The sequence below is a fragment of the Nycticebus coucang genome, chromosome 3 (assembly GCF_027406575.1).
Source record: "Nycticebus coucang isolate mNycCou1 chromosome 3, mNycCou1.pri, whole genome shotgun sequence".
In the NCBI taxonomy this organism is placed as follows: Eukaryota; Metazoa; Chordata; class Mammalia; order Primates; family Lorisidae; genus Nycticebus; species Nycticebus coucang.
Genome location: NC_069782.1, coordinates 15,977,533 through 15,999,172, shown reverse-complemented (window position 1 = coordinate 15,999,172; position 21,640 = coordinate 15,977,533). Strand labels below are relative to the sequence as shown.

Genomic DNA, 21,640 nt, shown 5'->3' with positions numbered 1-21,640 from the left:
TAGAAAAGCATCTGATCACAGTTGCATAAACATTTTCTTAAAAACTTCACTTGCTTTCTCCAAAATTTGCAACTCCTTCCCCCCACCAAGTTGTCAGGAAACCCTAGGACTAGAATTCAGCCACATCTCTCCTTCAAAAAAAAAAAAAATCAGTTGGAGTGCCAGTTGTATAGGCACTGTCTTTTGTTACAAAAAGAAAAAAAAAAGTTTTAACTCCACAGTGGAAAAACTAACATTGTCACTAGGATATGAAGAAACCATGGTGAGGAACTAGTCACAGTGAGGCCCGCAGAATGGCCGGCGGCATCTGCTCCCAGGGCCTTTATCAGCAGCCTTGTATGTTCTATTCAAGACTCTCAGAACGATTGTTGGCATGATGTAGACAAATTGACGCAAATTAGTTTAGCATGGGCTATGCAAAGTTTGAGCTTGTTGAGTAACACTCGGGGACCACATAGCAACAGCTCCCAACACTATGCAAAAGTATTGGATGCAAAGTCCTAACTACCCTAGACTCTGCTTTTCCAGATTGGAAGCAGAATTTGCAAAGATTGATTGAGGCCTGGGGAGCAGTGGGGAGGGAGAGGAGGGCAGGAAGCTGGCGATACAGCGTCGGATCCCCCACGCTGACCCTGAAAGCCAGTGATGGTTGAGAAAAATGTCTCCTGAAAGTGCCGCTTGCTCTGCCTAAAACCGACTGCCTGTTATTTCATGGCCACAAATCCTCAAAGGATTGGCCCCAAAGATTAAGGGGATTCCGCCACTCCGTTCTTTACTTTTGGTTCAAATATCTCAAGACAATTCCCTTGGGGCTGGTGTCACACAGACCACCTAGAGGGACCTTCTAATTGTATTTACAGTAATTTAATTACAGCAGGGGGAGCTTCAGAAGGCAGGATTTACCAAGATCGATACTACGGGTGCCACTGGCTGAGTTTTAATCTGTTAAATCAACATAGAAATAGTAAAACATAAAGCCACTCCAGAGTTTGGAAGCCACTCTATGGACTTTGTCTTTTTTTTTTTTTAGGGGAAGCTGAGAGGATGAAGAAGACATTTTCCTGGGGTCCATAGCTTTACCACTTTGGTTCATATTATTTTATACTCCATAAATGCATTATATCCATGTGATCACGCACGGCAGAGTTTGGATATTACAAATTCTCATAGCCCTATGCGTGTGTGTGTGTGCGTGTGTGTGTTGCATACGTGTACTTAATTAAATACATCTTTGGATAGTTATTCAAGAACTTGGTAACAAGTTCCTTCTCTGGGGAGAAAACCTGAAGTGGGGTGGGAGGGAGACCTTTCTTTTTGGTTTTTGTTTAGCCAAAACAATTTTACTGAAAACAGTTTTTTGATGTATACATAAGGAAAATTTTCACGCAAATATTAAATCCTAACAGTCAGCGACCTGCATATTGTTCAGTCCATTGTAGATGGTTTGGCTTTGGTTTTCCAGCTTTGGTTGGTGCCTTTGCTTTTGGGAGTATCAGCTTTCCTATCTGTAAAATGGGAGGAAATAGACCAGCTGCTTCTGAAGGCCCCTTCTCTAACTGTAAGCATTTACTGACAACTATCTAAAGACAGCACGGTCGTGGTAGCTCATGGCTGTAATCCTAGCACTCTGAGAAGTCAAGGTAGAAGGGTCACTTGAGGCTAGGCGTTCAAGACGACCCTCTCCTAAGAATGGAAATATTAGCTGGCTGTTGTGGCGGGTGCCTGTAGCTGCTTGGGATGCTGAGGCAGGAGGATTGCTTGAACCCAGGAGTTGAAGTTGCTGTGAGCTGGGCTGACACCATGACCCTCTAGCCTGGAGCAACAGAGTGAGACTCTGTTTGAAAAAAAAAAAAAAACCCACCAGTATGTGCTATTACTGCCATCTAGCCGTCCTCTGGTGGTGTATAGAGTCTGCTTTTCATAGCCACTTTGAAAGACACAACAAAAACTTCATTGAATATGCCGGCATCTGGTAGCCCCTGAGTGCCTTCTGAGCCAGAGAGAATGTAAATACATAAATCCTTAGACATTTAAAAAGTTGTTCTGAGCCTCTACTATTAGACTAACATAGTAAAACCATCACTGCAATTCAGTGGCCTCAAGGGCCCAGGCTATTTACTATAACAGTTATTTGGTGGGTCCCTGCTGTGCCTGCAGGGCACTGTGCACATGTGTGTGGTAGGAACATACAGGGACTTGGTCTCACGCAGTTCAGACACCCTAGTAAGGGTGTAAGTCAGAGACTATGACCTTTTGGAGGTGTATTCCCAGTTAGCATAAGCGCCTCCTGCAGCTAGCATCATTCTAGCACACAACAGGAAGTTAATAAATGCATGTTTTCAGTGAAGGAAGAAAGGAAGGAATGACCTAGATTTGAATTCATGCCCCTGCGTGTGAGGGCATTTTCTCTCCGAGCCTTGGTTTCCTAGTCTGTACAATAGCAGTGATAATCCTTGCCCCTGCTTGTGGGATCCAGTGCCATGACACGGAGCAACACCTCTGTCACCTGGAAAAAGGGGGTGGGGTGCAAGGGTCTTCACAAATAGATGACTGAGATATGTTCTTTACTCCCCAAATTGATATTTCCATTTGAGAAACAGAAAATGTTTTCTGCCATGTGTTCTTTACTTGGCTAGCTAAAAATGATATTGCAGAAATACTGCAAATTCAGCATGAAATAGACACAGGGATTGTTCTCCCTAACTCTCCCCCGATCCTGCCCTTTCCTAGCAAAGTACTAGTTTGTGCCCTGTTTCTGAAGGAACTGCGTTAGATAAACTCTAAGATCTCTTCCCTTTCAAAACAGATTTTAATGAGAAATTTTTTCAAGGACATCATGGGCCCAGCTGTTTTAAAGAAACTGTGATATGCTGCCATCTGTTGGTGATGCATTAAATCATTTTAAATTGTAAGCAGAACTAAAGTTAAGCATTTAAATATTAACTACGACGTAATGAATTTGCACACATATTTATAGTAGTATGTCATTACAGTGCCAAGGGCAAGAGGTGTTTTCCCAAAAGGTAAATAGTAGTGGACACTTAGGAACCATGACTCAGTGCTAAGCCCTATATGAATTCTCACACTTAATTCTCAAAGCCATCAGCTCTTTGATTATTTTCACTTTACAAATGAGGAAACTGACAGTCAATGAGGTGACGACTTGCCCCAGGTCACCAGGGTGGTAGTAGCAGAGACAGATCTCGAGCCCGATTCCTTCTGATGTACAATGGTGCTCCCAGCAGAGTGTATCCTACAGTGATGATTTTCTTGCTTCTGATTTGAAAAGAAATTTCTTCAATTACAAAGAATAAAATAACTAGAAACCACATTATTAAAATGAAATTAATGTTAACATTCTGTACATATCCAGGATATCCTCCCACCCCCACTCAGGGGTGGAGTCTCACTATGTTGCCCTGGTTGGATCTCAACTCCTGGACTCAAGTGATCCTCTCGCCACACGCATGGGCCACCACGCCCAGTTTCATTGTGATGATTGTCTGTTTCTTCTTGTAGACTGTTATCTTCATGAAAGTGGTGATAATATCTTCTTTAAAAAAATCTCATCCATACCCTCAATGAATCCCCAACAATAAAAAAAAAAATCTCATCAAGTCACAAATTAAGCATTTACTAAGTTTAATTAATGAATGAGTGGAAAATGAATAAATGAAAAAAAGGAGACTAGTCATGGTGGCTCACAGCTGTATTCCTAGCACTTTAGGAGGCCGGGGGGGAAGGACTGATGAGGCAAGAAGTTTGAGGGCAGCACAAGCAACACGACAAAAGTAGAAAAAGTAGCTGAGTGTGGTGGCACCTTCCTGTAGTCAAAGCTACTACAGAGGCTGAGGCAGGAAGATCACTTGGGTCTGAGATTTTGGGGTTGCAGTGAAGCTATGATGATGCCACTACACTTCAGCCTGCGTAACAGAATGAAACCCTGTCTCAAAAAAAAAATTTTTTTTTTAAAATATGGCTTCCTAAGAACAGTTCAAATAATGCCAGTGGCTTGCTCAAAAACTTTCAGCATATCCCTAAATAATTGCTTCAGTAATTTTTTTCTTTTTTTTTTTTAGAGACAGAGTCTCATTTTATTGTCCTCGGTAGAGTGATATGTGATATGTGATATGCTGCCACCTGTTGGTGATGCATTAAATCATTTTAAATTGTAAGCATCACAGCTCACAGCAACCTCCAACTCCTGGGCTTAGGTGATTCTCTTGCCTCAGCCTCCCGATTAGCTGGGCCTACAGGCGCCCATCACAACCCCTAGCTATTTTTTGCTGCAGTTCGGCCAAGGCCAGGTTCAAACCCACCACCCTCAGTACATGGGGCTGGTGCTCCGCCCACTGAGCCACAGGCGCTGCCCAATTTTTGTAAAATAAATTTACTGACACTCTTCTCTTTGCTTTCTTCTCCAATTCCACCCCCTTCCTTCCCTCCTGAGAGACACCTAAAATCAAGACTTTCGTGTGACATTTTGAATGCATGAATTTATGTACTGCCTACGTAGACAAGCATCTACAGCAATATATACCATGTTTTGGGTATGTTTACAATTTTTATATAAATGGCATCCCATTGTCTGTATCTTTCTGCTTTTTTCACTCCACCTTGTTCATATATATAGACCTAGTTCATTCTTTTAATTGCTATACAGATTCAGTTTGATAAATATGCTACATTTTAAGTTGCAAATTCTATTTTATTTTGAACGAGTCATTTATTTACATGGTTCAGAAATGAAAATTATATAAAATTGTACATATTTGAGGTCCTGTTATACCCTGCTCCTGTCTACTCTATTTGTATACCTATCTCTCATAAGTTTCTTGTACATCCTTCCAGCAGTTCATTATGCAAATACAAACACACATGCTTACTTTCAACTCCTTTATTTTATAAAACACGTTATATTATATTCACCCTCCTGAATTTTGATTTTTTTTTTTTTACTTAACAATATATGCCAGAATCACTATAAAATTGTGGGTTCTCACTTCTATGGGAGATGAGGGACCAAAGTTCCCTCAAATATGGAACTTATGGGGAAATTGATAGCAAGACTCAACTGGGAATGACTGTGTACATGCCTTGGGAGCCTCAGCATTGGCCCACATGGCCAATCTTGTCATAGGAGAAAGGAGGTTCCAGTTTTCAAATGGAGCAATGGCACAGCTTGCTTCCATGGACCAGGGAACTTTGGCGTTTTCCCAGGCTGTTGATTTTGAGAAATATTATGCAAAGCCAGGAAAGGGATGTGGAATAGCTGCTAGCAAAGGTCATACAGAAATCGGTTATAGCCACATTTACTAATAGATGGAAGCAGTTTTGACAGCAAGCTTTCAAAGCTCATCCCATAAACATAAAAATAACAACCAAAAGACTGACTTAAGCTCCAAAAGGAAGATATTTATATAAGTCCACCAATTAAACAATGAACAATGAATCAAAATCATGTTTGAGAACTGGAAAGAGAGTATCTATAAACCTACAATGAACAGGAAAGATTTAATTGGTGCAGCAAATTGTTGTCTCTTGGATGAAGTGACTGCAGACAATCTTGCTAAGCTCATGTTTCTGTGAATATCATCTAACAGCACGTGCTCTTAGCAGCAAAACGAAAAGAAGCTCAACTATAGGGATGATATAAAAACTTGCCCAGTGAACAGGTGGTACCACCTCCCATCAGCTTGTTAGAGCTTTACGATTTCTGGCTAATTGCTTTTCTTGCCTTTTGTTTGTTTTTATCCTAACTTAAATACTGTAGTTTTCTAATTTTCTTCTTTTTTTATGTTACTTTGCAGCAAATCTGATGCACTTTCTTAGAATAGTCAAGAACTACAAAGAAACTCACAGATACAGGGTATAATGGTGGTCACCAGAGGCTTGGGGATGGGGGGGAAGGAAGAGCCATCAGTCAAGGAGTACAAACTTACAGTTATAAGGTGAAAAAGTTCTGGAGCTCTAACATACAGCATGGTGACTATAGTTAGTAATAACGTGCTGTATACTTTAAATGTACTAAACATCTCAAATGGTCTCACCACACACACACACACACACACAGAGGTAACTATGTGATGTGATGGATTTGTTAATTAGCTTGATTATAGTAATCATTTCACAATGTATCAAAACTTCATGTTATATACCTTAAATATATATAGTTTTACTTGTCAACCATACATCTATAAAACTGGGGCAAAATTCAAAACCTCATTTTTTTTAATAAGGAACTTTAGAAACTAAATCTTTTTTTTTTTTTTTTATAAAATCATAGCTGTGTACATTAATGAAATCATGGGGCACCATACCCTGGTTTTATATACAATTTGACATATTTTCATCACACTGGTTAATGTAGCCTTCCTGGCATTTTCTTAGTTACTGTGTTAAGACATTTATATTCTACATTTAGTAAGTTTCACATGTACCCTTGTAAGATGTACCGTAGGTGTGGTCCCACCAATTACCCTCCCCTCCACCCATCCTTCCCTCTCCCTTCCCCTCCCTTTCCCCTTTCCCCATATTCTTAGGTTATAATTGGGTTATAGCTTTCATACGAAAGTCATAAATTAGTTTCATGTAGGGCTGAGTACATTGGATAATTTTTCTTTCATTAGAAACTAAATTTTGAATGCAGTGAAGGCTATGTTAACCAGTTTGATGAAAGTATTTCAAATTGTATATAAAACCAGCACATTGTATCCCATAATTGCATTAATGAATACAGCTATTATTTAATTAAAAAAAATAAAGAAAAGAAACTAAATCTTGAGATATAGAAATAAAATGCTTTTTAAAACCAAAGGAAAAAAAAACTCTAGAAAAACTTTAAGTTCTGTTTACCTGACTGGTCAACTCTGTGTAAGTCTAAAGTCCACATTGAATCCAACAAAATAAAACAATCAAAAATCTTTAGAGATATTTAGAGATATCAGAGATATTTCCAAATGAGTTCAGAGTTTGCTCATTCGGATTTTTTTTGCTCATTTTTAATAGCTACATAGTATTCCATTTGTGCAGAGTTATCATAGTTTGTTTAATCATTTCTCTATTGAAATAATGCTTTATTGGGTAATCTTGTACACTTACAATTTCATACATTTGCAAGTAGATCTTTATAAAGTTTCCAGAGATGGGACTGCTGGGTCAAAGGGTAAATGTATTTGTAATTGTGTTAGACATTGCCAGATTACCTCTGCAAGAGTTTATCATTTGACATTCCATCGGCACAGGTCAAGAGCAACTTGTTTCCACAAGAATCTCCAACAGAAAGTGCCCTTGAACAACTGGATTCTAGCCCATCTGATGAGGGAGAGAGAGTATCTCAGCATAGCTCTGATTTGCATTTCTCTTATTACAAATGAAGAGTGAAGAGAAGCATCTTTTCACATTTACCTCCTTCCTTTCTTTTTTATCTCTTTATTTTGGAACTCTGTACTTTTCCCATTTTTATTTTATGTATTTATTTTTTGTGTGTGGTGATGTTTCACTCCATCTTAATTTCTAGCAGTTTTTTACACAGTAAGTTGATTAGTAGGGTGATTAATCATTTCTGTGTGTAATATGAGTTGCAAATGTATTTTCCTATTTACCATTTGTCTTTGGTCTTTGATTATGGTTTCTTTTTCTTGAAGAAGTCTTAGACTTTTTTTTTTTTGAGATGGGATCTTACTATGTTACCCAGGCATCATCATACCTCACGGCAACCTCACACTCCTGGGCTCAAGTGATTGTCCTGTGTTTGGCTCCTGGGTTACTGGGACTAGAGGCACATGCCACCATGCCTGGCTAATTTTTATTTTTCAAAATTTTTGTAGAGACAGAGTCTATGTTACGTAGGCTGCTCTTGAACTCCTGGCCTCAAGTGATCCTTCTGACTAGCCCTCCCAAAGTGCTAGGATAAGTTGTTACATAGTCAAATGTATCAACTTTTTAAATGGTACCTAGTTAGACTTCCCCAAGGCCAAGGCTATAAATAATTTTACCCTTGTTTTCCTCTAGGACTTTTATGAAGGACCCAATTTTCTTTTTTCCAAATAACACTATTTACAAAAGTACTTTTACTCAACAAAATGAAAGTGTCACCTTTATCATACAGAAAATTCCTATACATACCTAGGCCTTCTTCTAGATTTTCCATTATATTCTGTTGGCCCACTGTTGTATTGCACACTTTTAAGTATTGATACTTCATAGCATGTTTAATACCAAATAGGACTAGTTTCCTCTCATTTTCTTTCTTAGAGTTTTCTTGGAGACTTTTGCCTGTTTATTTATTTATTTATTTTTTCATATTAACTTCGGGTCCAGCTTGCCTAGATTTAAAAAAATAGTATTTTTATTGACATGAGGTTTAATGAATATATGAAGTTATTTTTTATAATGTTCAAATAATCCTCCCTTTGCCGATAAGGACCACGTTAAGTAGGCTCTTGAGTTCCTTTTAAATAAAACAAACAGGTTATAAAAAATTTCAAGGTCTCGGCCACAGAAGCACCATGACGAAGGGAACGTCATCGTTTGGAAAGCGTCGGAATGAGACGCATACGTTGTGCCGCCGCTGTGGCTCTAAGGCCTACCACCTGCTATCCTGCCAAGTGCAAGAGAAAGTATAGCTGGAGGGCCAAGGCTAAAAGAAGAAATACCACTGGGACTGGTCGGATGAGGCACCTAAAAACTGTGTACCACAGATTCAGGCATGGATTCCATGAAGGAACAACGCCTAAACCCAAGAGGGCAGCTGTTGCAGCATCCAGTTCATCTTAAGAATTTATTATTTTTTTTTTTTGTAGAGACAGAGTTTCACTTTATGGCCCTCGGTAGAGTGCCGTGGTATCACACAGCTCACAGCAACCTCCAACTCCTGGGCTTAGGCGATTCTCTTGCCTCAGCCTCCCGAGTAGCTGGGACTACAGGTGTCCGCCACAACACCTGGCTATTTTTTTGTTGCAGTTTGGCAGGGGCTGGGCTTGAACCCACCACCCTCGATATGTGGGGCCGGCGCCCTACCCACTGAGCCACAGGTGCTGCCCTCATCTTAAGAATTTCAACAATTAGTCATGCAATAAATGTTTTGGTTTTTAAAAATAAAAAAAAAATTTCAAATGTATACAAAAATGGAGAGAATTGAACCCTACATTCCCCCCATGTACACATCACCCAGCTTTAATGATTATCAACTAACTGCCAATCTTGTATCCTCTAGACCTCTACCAACTCTTCCCAGCCACAGATTATTTTTAGGCAAATCCCGGCTTATAAGGCTGTTTAATTCGACAATATCACAGTACATAGTAAATTATAAATAGTCTTTTAAAAAACAGTCACAATATCACTTTCACACTAAAAAATAATAATTCCTTAGTATCATTAAATATCCAGTCAGTGTTAAAATTTCTCAGTGGTTTGAAATGGGACGCAACCGAGGTCCCTAAATTCATTTAGTTGATATGACTCTTAAATCTCTTAATCTATAGGTTAGTATATCCCCCTCCATCTCCCTCCTTTTTTTCTTCTTGTGGTTCGTTTGGTGGCTAAATGGTCATTTTTCAATTTCTCAGTGTCTGGATTTGTTGACTGTATTCTTGTGCCGTATTGCTTAACATACTTCCCTCTGTCCCTGTAGTTTTTAAAAACCTCTGATATCTGGAGGTTTAATCAGATTCCAGTTTGAAATCCTTCATCAGAGGTAAAGGTGTCTACTTCCATCAGGAGATAATATTTGCTTGTCCTTTTTTAAAGTACTTTTTAAATTTCAAAATATTAAGGGGATATAAATGTTTTTGTCACATGGATAGCTTTGCAATGCTTTGCTCAAGGCTGTAAGTGTGCCCGTCACCTGAATATTGTTCTTGTATCTGTTAGGGAGGTTTTTACCCTTCCCTTCCTCTCTACTTGGTTGTCTTTTTTTGAGTGTTACAAAAAAAGACACTGGCACATTCAATATTTTATTAATAGTTTGCAGGATGGCGATATTCTAATTTTATTAATTCTTTTATTAGCCAGGATACTTCTATAAAGAGAAGTATTTCTTTCATCAACATTTGTCCTGAACTACAGTTCATATAAGAAAGACAGGTCAAATGCCTTTATTTACTAATTTTCAGAAAGATTTTTGTAACCTCCAAAAATGTTTTTTAGTTTGAATAACATTATAAGCTCTTGGGTTTAATGATATTTGATGTGTTCCACTCCACTGTAGTTGTCATTTTTACTGATGCTCAAGTTGTCCCATTTTTGGCCAGTGGAAGCCTCTTCAGTCTGGCTCTTGAGTCTTTTTGACAGGACTCAGTAATCTTTGGTAAATTTTTAATCGCCTTTCTTTCTTGAACAGTCACATATTAAAGTGTACACTTTTTCTGTCCTAATTTTTGTCTTTTCATGGTATATTCTAGAAATCACTCCATGGTAGTATACAGAGATTTCCCTCATTCCTTTGCACAGGTGCCTACGATTCTATTACACAGATGCACCGCAGCTGACTCACCGGTCCCTGCTGATGAACATGTGGACTGTTCCCAGTCTTTTGCTATTACAAACAGTGCTGTAATGAATTATCTTGTGTGTGCATCTTTTCACATTTTTGCCAGTGAGCCTTTGAGATAAATTCTTGAAAGTTATATTTCCAGGTCAAAGAACATTTATGTAATTTTGCTATATATTGCTAAATCCTTCCGCATGAGGCTTGTACCATTTTTGCATTCCTATCAACAGTGTATGAAAGTGCCTGTTAACCACAACATGGTAACAAAATATGTTTGTCAAAATTGGAGTCTTGCCAATCTGATATGTGGAAAATGAGATTTTTATTTTGAGACAAGTTAAGCATATTTTCTCATGTCTTTGCATTTTTTTCTGTGAACCATCTACTCAATATCTCCTGTTCATTTTTGTATATGATTCTTGGTCTTTTTCTTTTCTATTTTTTTGAATTCTTTACATGTTAAGAACATTAACCCTTTGTGATGTAAGTTGCAGATAAAATGAGATCTTATTGGTGGATTCTAATCGAATATGACTGATGTCTTTATCAGAAGAGGAAATTTGGACACAGACACAAGGGAAGGACCTTGTGAAAACAGAGAGAAGACAGTTGTTTACAAACCAAGGAGAAAGGCCTCAGAAGAAACTAACCTTGCCGATCTCTTGACTTCAGACTTGTAGCATCCAAAATCAGGAGAAAATAAACTTGGGTTGTTTAGCCAACTCAGTCTCTGGTACTTTGTTATGGTAACCCTAGAAAATAAAAACGAGTCTTTAAAAGACTTACCAGATCAATCAATCTTTTCCCTTATTGCTTCTAAATTTTGAAGCATAGTTAAGAAATCTCTCCCACTCCAATAGAGAAACTCACTTTTGTTTTCTTCTAGTATTTGCATTGTTTCATTTCCTTCCCTCCATAACTTTTTTAATTTGAAAAAAGTTGTAGATTAACAAACAAATCACAAGGATAATGTTCCTGTGCACCCCTCGTCCAGTTTACCCGATGGTTAACGTTGTGTATCTCATGACAGATTTGTGAAAACTGAGTCACTGACACACGACTGCTAACGCCACATCTTATCTGGATTTCACTAGCTGTTTTCTAATGTTGTTTCTCTATTCTAGGAGCCCATCCAAGATACCGCATTATGTTTACTTGTCATGTCTCCTCAGGTGCCTGCAGTCTGCAACAGTTCATCAGGCTTTCCTTTTTTGTGATGATCTGGACAGTTTATAGGAGACTAGTCATTTATTTTATAGAATATCCCTCCATTGGGGTCTAGTATTTTTCTCATGTACAGACTTGGGTTATGGGTTACTGAACAATCACAGAAGGAGAGTGTCATTCTCTTCACATGATATTAACAACACTTATCATTGATGATGTTAATTTTGATCACCCGGCTGAAGTGCAATTAGCCAGGTTCCTCCACCACAAAGTTACACTTTTCCTACCCTTTTAATAGCCCATTCTTTGGAAGCCCAGCTCTCATTCAAAGGTAGGAAGAGAATTAACTCCTCTCCTTTTCTAAACTTTAAGTTATTATGGGTACATAATAGTTTTATATCTCCACATAGTGTACATGTGATATTTTGATGCCGGCGAACAATGTGGAGCAACTCAGGGTAACTGGGGTATCCATTTCTCAGCTATTTATCATTTCTTTGTGTTAGGAACATTCCAATTCCACTCTTTCAGTTATTTTAAAGTATACTTTGACTTGTCAATTGTTCATAGTCACTTTATTGTGCTATCAAGTACTGTTCATTCTAACTTTTTATGCCAATTAAACATCTCCACTCTATCCCCCCTTCCCAGTCTTGACTAACAATTGATCTACTGTCTCCATCAGATCAATTGTTTTTAATGTTTAGCTTCCACCTATGAGTAAGAACATGTAAGTTGTTTTTTTTCTATGTCAGGCTTAATTCACTTAATATAATGCTCTCTAATTTCATGCATGTTGTGGCAGGCTTTTTCTTTTTTTGTGGCTATATAATATTGCACCATGCATGTGTACAACAATTTCTTTATCCACTCACTGGACACTTAGGTGATTTCATATCTTGACTATCATGAATAGTGCTGCGGTAAACATGAGAATGCAGATGTCTTTCCAATAAGCTGAATTCTCATCCTTTGGATCTATACCCAGCAGGGGGACTGCTGGGTCATAATGTAGGTCTATTTTTAAAGGACCCTCATACTGTTTTCCATGGTGGTTGCACTAATTTACGTTCCCACCAATGGCGTACAAGGCTCCCCCTTTCTCCACATCCTTGCCAGCATTTGTTATTACCTTTTTGATAAAAGCCATTTTAACTGGGGTGAGATGAAGTCTCACTGTAGTTTTGATTTGCATTTATTTAGTGACTAAATGATGTTGAACAATTTTTCAGGCTCCCTTCCTTGATGGAAAAGAACCATGTTTTGCCATGTGTAATGCACTCCCATGTATAAGGTACACCCATGTATTTGGCCCTGACTTTCAGGAAAACCCCCTGTGAGAAAGTGGCTGGCTCTCTCGAGGGAGAGACACATCTAGGGAGGGCTAACGTTCCCCTGGTAAAAATGTAGATTTTGCCACCCTCCCACAGCTACACAATCTGGGAAAGCTGCCCATTCCCTCTCTCCTGGTGCCCTTCTCCCCTCACTCCCATGTTGGGGGCTATGGCCTAGATGGCCATGCATGTGGTTGGTTGGGTGGGATCTTAAGCCTCTCAGCCCATGGGCAGGTGGGTCCCTGGTGCCGGCATGGGGCTTCCAGTTCTCTCCTCACTGCTGGTCCTCAGGGCCTTGGCCCTTGCCCCACACAGCCACCCCACCCACCACATTGCTCAGTGGAGGCCACGTCAGCCTCCTCCCACTAGATCCCAGATAGTTCTTTGATAGAATTTGTTTATGAAACCACATATTTTAAATCTAAGATGATGTGGATTATTATTAGAATCTGCTTCATTGGCAAATTATTTTAAGTATTTTCCTACAATCACTATTTGTGTAAACAAATGCACTTTTAATACAATCATGTTGTAATTTAGTCAAATTCTCTATCTACAAGACAAATAAAGATGGTCCTCTTGATATTATATTTTGGAGTATGCATTTAAAAACTGTCAGTAACATCTGTCAGGTGTGAGTTCATCAGTATTCATTTTGATTCTTGAGCTTTGGTTAATAAACCTTTCCTTCTTGAGTGCCACTTCATGTTTTATTTTTAGCTAAATAGGTCATACAGCTCTAAAACCCATTTTTTTGTGGAAACTAGCATTAAAAAAATCCAGGCCAATACATATGTAAATCATGGTTGTCTTACACTGGGATAAATTTCCAATTCTGCCTTCAGATGCAATAACTAATGTAACAATCAAGTTTACCTTAATGGCAACAAATCAATATGTGCTACTAATTATTTATTTAGACACAGTCTCACTTTGTTGCCCTGGGTAGAGTGCAATGGCATTATCTTAGCTAACAGCAACCTCAAACTCTTGGGCTCAAGCAATCCTCTTGCCTTGGCCTCCCAAGTAGCTGAGACTACAGGTGCCTGCCATGACACCTGGTTAATTTTTCTATTTTTAGTAGAGATGGGGTCTTACCCTTGCTCAGGCTGACCTCAAACTCCTGAACTCAAGGGATCCACCCTCCTTATCCTCCCAGAGTTCTAGGATTTCAGGCATGAGCCACTGCATCTGGCCAATACTCGTAATTTCACAAGATAGACTTGTTTGCTTTTGTGTATTATACTTAAAAACTTAAAAAGTATTTTCATATCTTAAAATAAGCTCCCTCTTTTCCCTTTTCCCCTTCTCTCTGTTCTTTCCTCTTTCCTTCTCTTTGTGAAAAATTCAGTCCAAGGCCATTAAAAGGAACTGGCAAGGTAGGCTTCCACAGCAGGGTAGGAAGACAGGGTTGAGGGAAAATACCCATGTCGGGGGTGGGGGTGGGGGCTCTATGGAGTTTCATGACCCATGTAGAGTGAAGATGGTGTTGGAGTAGGAGGGTGGTGTCAGGGAAGAGCTCATGGCACAGGAATTCTCCAATTCCTCACACAGAGATAAGGATATACAAGGTGGACATACATTTCATGTACAATTTAACATATCAAATTGCACATGAACTTTATGGATACCTTGTATAAAAGTTAAAAAAAAGTTTCTTTTGTCTTTTTAGAAGAAGAATGAGAGAGGAAAGAGAGGGAGAAAAAGAGAGCAGGGCGATGGTGTGGCACCCCAAAGAAAGAGAAGAGAGGTGCCAGCAGCTAAGCTAAGCCTACATGGCTTACCATTTTACAGGAGCAAAGAGAAAGTCACTCTACCTAGTTATGTCAGAAACCTTGAGAGAAGGACAAGGGGCATGGTTAAGGCAACCCACCAAAGATCAACTGAGCCAGGGTGACGAAGGCAACATTAGCTCCCTGACAGACATATTTCTGTTCAAATGTTGTCACTCCTATAATCTACCCTTCTAAGAAGCAACTGGTACTGGGACTAGTCCTGTATTTTAAGACTATTAACTAGCACAGAGGCTATGAAAAGCTAATTATTCTCTTGGCAAATAAACTATTAGACCCATATAAGGATGTGCCCTGAAAGTAAGGAAGGAAAGTGGGTCAAGCAGTTAGATAACAAATTTTAACTTGGCAGTTTTAGATCTAGGGAGAGATTAATGTTGGCTCCTTCACATTCTGAGAAAGGAGTGGTGGCTGTTTCCCTTACAGTCAATGTGAATATAAAGGACAGATTTCAGAAGGTACCTCTGAACAGGTTTTCTTCCTCTTAGAATTCATTTGCCTTTGCAAAGTGTTTGATATGTTTTTACAAGAAATTCATATACTTTGTACACCCTGTTTACAGAGTACTATTTTTTTTCTTTTTCTTGCTCTGTCACCCAAGCCAAAGTGCAGTGGCCCAATCTTAGCTCACTATATCCTCAACCTCCTGGGGTCAAGTGATCCTCCCACCTCAGCCTCCCAAAAATGCTAGGATTACAGGCATGAGTCACCACATCTAGCCCAAGACTTTATTTAAGGTGATATATATTCTTAGGCTTTTCTTCACCTGTAAAAGAGGGACCATGCCCCTCAGAATGCATTCAGCATTGCTAAGCCATGGGGTGGGCAACAGTTCTCAATCACAGGCCTACTGTAGTTCACCCAGATCCCAAATGGTAGTGTTTTCTGGGGTCATGTGGAAAATGCTAACTCAGTAAACCTCCCTTCTCATGGTAAAAACACCCATGTTCTTTCAAGCCAGCTATTGCAGATGATAATAAAGACCCTACATCTCAGTTTGGGGCTGCTCTACTCTATACCTTTTTTAAAGCTCCACCTTTTCCATATTCACCAATCCCCATATAAATCTTTACCATTGATTAGGGTTATGCTGGATGAGTTCTGCCACCATTTTGGGTGCTGTGGCCCAAGATGAAGGAGAAGAAGTTTATTACCAGTTCCCTTGTTGGTGGGTTTTTCTTTTTAAGAGATGGAGTCTTGGTATGCTGCCTAGGCTGTACTTCAACTCCTGGGCTCAAGCAATCATCCTGCCTCAACCTCCTAAGTAGCTGGGACTACAGGCGCATGTACCTGGCTTTCCTCCCTCATTCTAACATTGATACTTGGTGCAGGTAGAAAAATTGTGATTGGTCTTCTGACAGTTGTGCTTGTAACAGTAGGCACGCAGCACTTGGATAACCTCCCTTTTCTCCCTATTCCAGTAGCTTTCTCTAGTCAACAACCATTTCCATCTTTTCTGCATTCAGTTAGTCCTCATGTTTTCACTATTTTGACATTTGTATTATCCTTTAATGATTTGTAAAATGTTTGTGCATATGTCTCATTTTTTCCAAGAGTATAAACTCCTTAAAGTTAACATTTTATCCTTGAGCTTTTAGTGCTAGACACAAGTGATGAAGAAGATATGCCTGATGTTTTGATTAAATTCTCCTGGTTGTAAGAAACAAAGGCTACAGTTCCTTTACATAATGAGGGAGACTACCAAAAAGAGTCCAGACAAACCCAAACAGCCAAATAGGAAGAGCAAGGTTTATACCAGAATCAAGCTATACATGTTTTTAGCATTCCACCAGAGTAGACTCAAACTGAGGTACTCACATTACTGTCCTGGTTACTGTAGCAGCAAGGGCACTTGAGAGCAGCAAAAGGTGGTCAAGTGTGGTAAGCAGTTAGGCAAAAACACAAAAGCAAATTTAGCATCTTCAAACTTAGGTTGTATTACTAAGACTACTGTGAAGTGCTGCCCATGATGAATGTAAATGGCTGCTCACCGCTAGAGCAGTCTTCACATTCATGGTGCCAGGTGGCCCTATCTCATTTTTTTTCTTTTCCCTTGGTTTCAGCATCTTTTTCAAGTCAGGATCATTAAAGTATAATTTATATATCGTAAAACTGCTTTTTGGGTGTATAGCACTATGAGTTGGGCAGATGCATACATTGCATAACCCACACCACAGTAAAGATACACAACACTCTCATCATCCTCCCAAATTCTCTCAAGCCTTATAGGCAAGCACCAATCTGATTTCTTTTCCCAGTTTTGCCTTTTCCAGAATGTCATGTAAATGGAATAATACAGTGTGCAGACTTTTTGTCTTGCATTTTCACTTAGAATGCATGTAATACATTTAAAATTTATTTTTGTGTGACAGTGATTTGTTTCTTTTATTGCTGATTAGATTTCATTGTATGATGTGCCACTATTTGCTTATCCATTCACCAATTAAAGGGCATCAAGGGTGTTTCCAGTTCTTATTATAAAATATATGCTCAGGTTTACGTGTGAACATGTTTTCATTTCTCTTGGGTATTTAGTATCTAAGAGTGGGATTGTTGGGCCATATGGTAAATATGTATACAGGGTGTCCATAAAGGTCATGTGCAATTTAAAATAGTTGTAACTTTGTAAGTATATGTGATAGAATCTGTAAATTGGATAAGAAGAAACACATTTTTTATTGTTCTTAATTTTCAGCATATCTACCATCATTACTAATATGAAGGATAGTATGAATCTATAGTTCTTAGAAAACATTTTCAAGCTGATTTTCAGTAATAACTACCAATCACATCAGTTATCCTAGCTGCAAGTCTTCTAAAGATCGAGGTTTGGTTGAATAAACATTAGTTTTCACATGTTCCCATAAAAAGAGATCCAATGGAGTCAAATCTGGTGAACACAGAAGCTAAAAAAATGGTCTACCTCTTCCAAGCCATCTGTTAGGGAAATTTCTCATGTAGAACTGTCTAACATGCACAGCAAAGTGACAAGGAGCACCGTCTTGTTGAAACACTGTATTCTTTATCAGTCCTAATTGTTCCAGTTGAGGAATAAAGTAATTTTGTAGCATCTCCAAATAGCTATCACCATTAACACCACAGAAGAATGGCCCTATGACTCAATTTTCTTCCCAAAGCACACCACACATTAACTTGGGGAGAATCTCTTTCCTGTGGATTTCCAGTTCCCTAAATATGGCAATTATGCCTGTTGACTTTGCCACTAATGTAGAATGTTGCTTCTTCAGAGAATATTAAATTACTCAAAAATGTATCATTGTTGCTAAGTTTTCTATTGAACTGGCCACTGAAAGTTAGTCATCCATGATAATCCTCTTCTTTTTTATTTTATTTTTATTTTTTGTAGAGACAGAGTGTCACTTTACCGCCCTCAGTAGAGTGCTATGACGTCAGAGGACTCACAACAACCAGCTATTGGGCTTCCGCAATTCTCCTGCTTCAGCCTCCTGAGCAGCTGGGACTACAGGCGCCCGCCACAACGCCTGGCTATTTTTTTGTTGCAGTTTGGCCGGGGCTGGGTGTGAACCCGCCACCCTCGGTATATGGGGCTACCCTGATAATCCTCTTCTAACAACATTTGATGTACTCAAATTTTGTACGCTTTCATATGAAACCTCTGCAGAATCTTATGCATAGTAGACTTTGAAAGCCTCAGCTTTAGTGATGTTTGTCTTAATGACTTTCTTGGACTTGCCTCAAAGGTATCTTCTATGGCTATTACAGTTTCTTATGGCCTATCAGACTATGGCTTATCATTGGCAGAACCCGTTTCTTTAATTTTTTAAATCCACTTGGATACGGAATACCTGTGTGGTGTTTCTTTCTTGTAATGGGTTCTAAACCTTCTTTGGACAGCAGAGGTAGATTTCAGTTCAACCAAGCAAAGAACATAATTTACTTTCTCTTGTAGTGAAGACAGGGGTCAACAGTGATTCTGAAAAATAAGTAATTTTTAGTTTAAATTTCTAAAAACAAAATTTCTAAAGACAACCCCGTCCCAGATGTTAAGCTTTCTAATCCTTTTTACAAATTTTACCACATATACTACAAAGTCATAACTATTTTAAATTGCACATGAACTTTATGGACACCCATATATAATTTTGTAGGAAATTGGCAAACCATTTTTCCAAGTGTTTGTCTTTCTGCATTCCCATTCTCACCAACAGTGTCTAAGGGTTTTAGTTGCTCTCCATCCTCAACAGCATTTGGATTTTTTTTTTTTTTTGATACAGAATCTCACTATGTTGCCTTCAGTAGAGCGCTGTAGTGTCACAGCTCACAGTAACCTCAAACTCTTGGGCTTAAGTGATTCTCTTGCCTCAGCCTCCCAAGTAGCTGGAACTACAGGCACCCACCACAACACCCGGCTTTTTTCGGGTTATAATTGTTATCATTTACCAGGCCCAGGCCGGGTTCTGACCTGCCAGCCCCTGTAGATGTGGCCAGTGCCCTAACCACTGAGCTATGGGCACTGAGCCTGGATTTTTTTTTTTTTTTGAGACACGGTTTTGCTATGCTGCTCAGGTTGGTGTCAAATTCCTAGACTCAAATGACACATGTGCAATTGCACTTGACTGGAATTATCTTCATTTCAACCAAGTAGTGATTTTCATTGTAGCTTTAATTTGCATTCCCACAGTGACTATGATGTTGAGCATCTTTTCATTTGCTTATTTGCCATCTCTGTATCTTCTTTGAAGTGACCATTCAATTATGCACACAATTTAAAACTGGGTTGTCTTCTAAGAAAATTCTTCATATATTCTGAATAAATCATTTAGTAGATACATATTTTGCAAATATCTTTAGTCTATTGCCTGTCCTTTCATTTTCTTAAGTGTCATCCAGAGAGCAAGAGCTTTATAAATGCATGGTTTCTTTCTTGCATGGATAACATGTTCCGTATCTTAGAAATATCTGCCTAACCCAAATCACAAAGATATTCTAATAAAATTCTTATATTTTTACATTTAAATATCTTAAGTCCTTTCTAACACCCTTGGCCATGGGAGATACCATTGGTATTATTGAATTATTACTGAATTATTCTGCATATGCTATATGGCATGTGTTTAATTCTTTTTTTTTTTTTACAAATCATGTCTAATTATTCCAGCATCATGTTTCTTTCCATTATCTTTTTTAATAAAGCTCCACTTAATAGACACTGTTAGAGAATCCATAAAAAAGGGTGGAAACCTTCCAGCTTTGTTGTGACAATTCTATGATTAGAGATGGAAGGGCAGTTTCTGGTTTCTTTGACTGGCAAGGAATGCCTAAGAAGTATACTTTCCACTCCATAGAAATACGTGATAGAATATCCCAGGAAGAATTATCAAAGCTCTCTAGCCAAAATCACCAGGAATACACTTGTGCTTGACTAAATTGAGCTTACCACTCATTGCAGCAAAGGAGACCACCCCACGGGGAGCCATAGGGTATCTCCCATGGCCAAGGGTGTTAGAAAGGACTTAAGATTTGGGTTTGTAGTAGGCAATTTGGTGAAGACTTTAAGGAAGTAGAACTTTCCTCTATATTTAAGTAGGATATTGTTATAAAGTAGGGACAATTCTTATCTAAGTAGGATATTGTTATAAAGTAGGGACAATTCTTATCTAAGTAGGCTATTGTTATAAAGTAGGGACAATTCTATAATTGGGTATCTCAGTAAATCTTACCTAGAAAGAGGGAAGGCCCGATGAGGCTAAAGCTCATTATCATGTAGCTGATAAAAGATGCAACAGCCACTTATATTAGTTAGGCATTGTCATTTTCTACATTCCATTTGGTAAATTGGATAGCATTCAAATTTTTATGTTCGGACATGACTACAGAGTAGTCTGATTTTTGTGCTGATCCATTATGACCCTGGATGGGCCTTGTCTGATGTTGATATCCACAAAAATTGTTTTTGTTCAATAGAAAAACACCATAGCCTACCTGTGCCATCATCTACTGGATTTCAAGCACTGCTGGTTTCTTTCTCAGAACACAGTGGTTAAGCTCTAGATTCAGACCAAACCGAGTCTGATTCTAGGTTCTGCTCTTTACTTATAGTAGTTGTGGGACCTGGGGTAAATTACATAACTTCTCTTTACCTCAATTTCCTTATATGAATATAGGGAAGATAATGTATTCACCTCATTGGATTGTTGAAAAAAAATGAGATGATGGAGGCTGAGAGCTTATGTCAAATAACTCTTAGTTATTACATCACAGGAAAAATTAAGGATGATATTGCGACAGGAAAAGGAAAACCAAGAATAGCCCACTAAATAGGAAAGACAAAGAACAGTAAGAGAGTGAGGACAGAAAAGCATCATTACTTACATTAGGTGGTAACTACATAAAGCAGATTTTTTTTTTTTTTTTTTGAGACAGGTTCTTGTTCTGTTGTCTAAGTAGACAGGCCTGGGTAGAACAGGGTAGAACACAGTGGTGTTATCATAGCTCACTGAAGCCTTGAACTCTTGGGCTCAAGTGATCCTCTTGCCTAGGCCTCCTGAGTAGTGGGACTATTACCTGCTGCCATAACTGGCTAATTTTTTCCTATTTTTTGTGGAGATCAGGTCTCGTTCTTGCTTAGGCTGGTATACAGAGCTGTTTATTGTTCATCTCAAAATGCCAGGATAATGCATTACATTCATGAATACATGGTAAAAGACAGGGAAATATGTGGACCTTTAAATGATTTGTCACCTAAATGAGTCTGCAGAGAAATACTGGGAAGAAATAACATTTGACAACTTAACAATGGAAACTATTATTGTTCATATGATATGAGGTAGATCCATGTGTTGGGTAGAAAGCTGGCCTGAAATCTCTTT

The 21,640-nt window shown here is 38.7% G+C and overlaps 1 pseudogene; it reads left to right on the top strand.

Moving 5' to 3' along the window:
- Window positions 1-8,510: 8,510 nt before the first annotated feature.
- LOC128582606 (60S ribosomal protein L37-like) lies at window positions 8,511-8,778 on the top strand (annotated as a pseudogene).
- The last annotated feature ends 12,862 nt before the right edge of the window (window positions 8,779-21,640 follow it).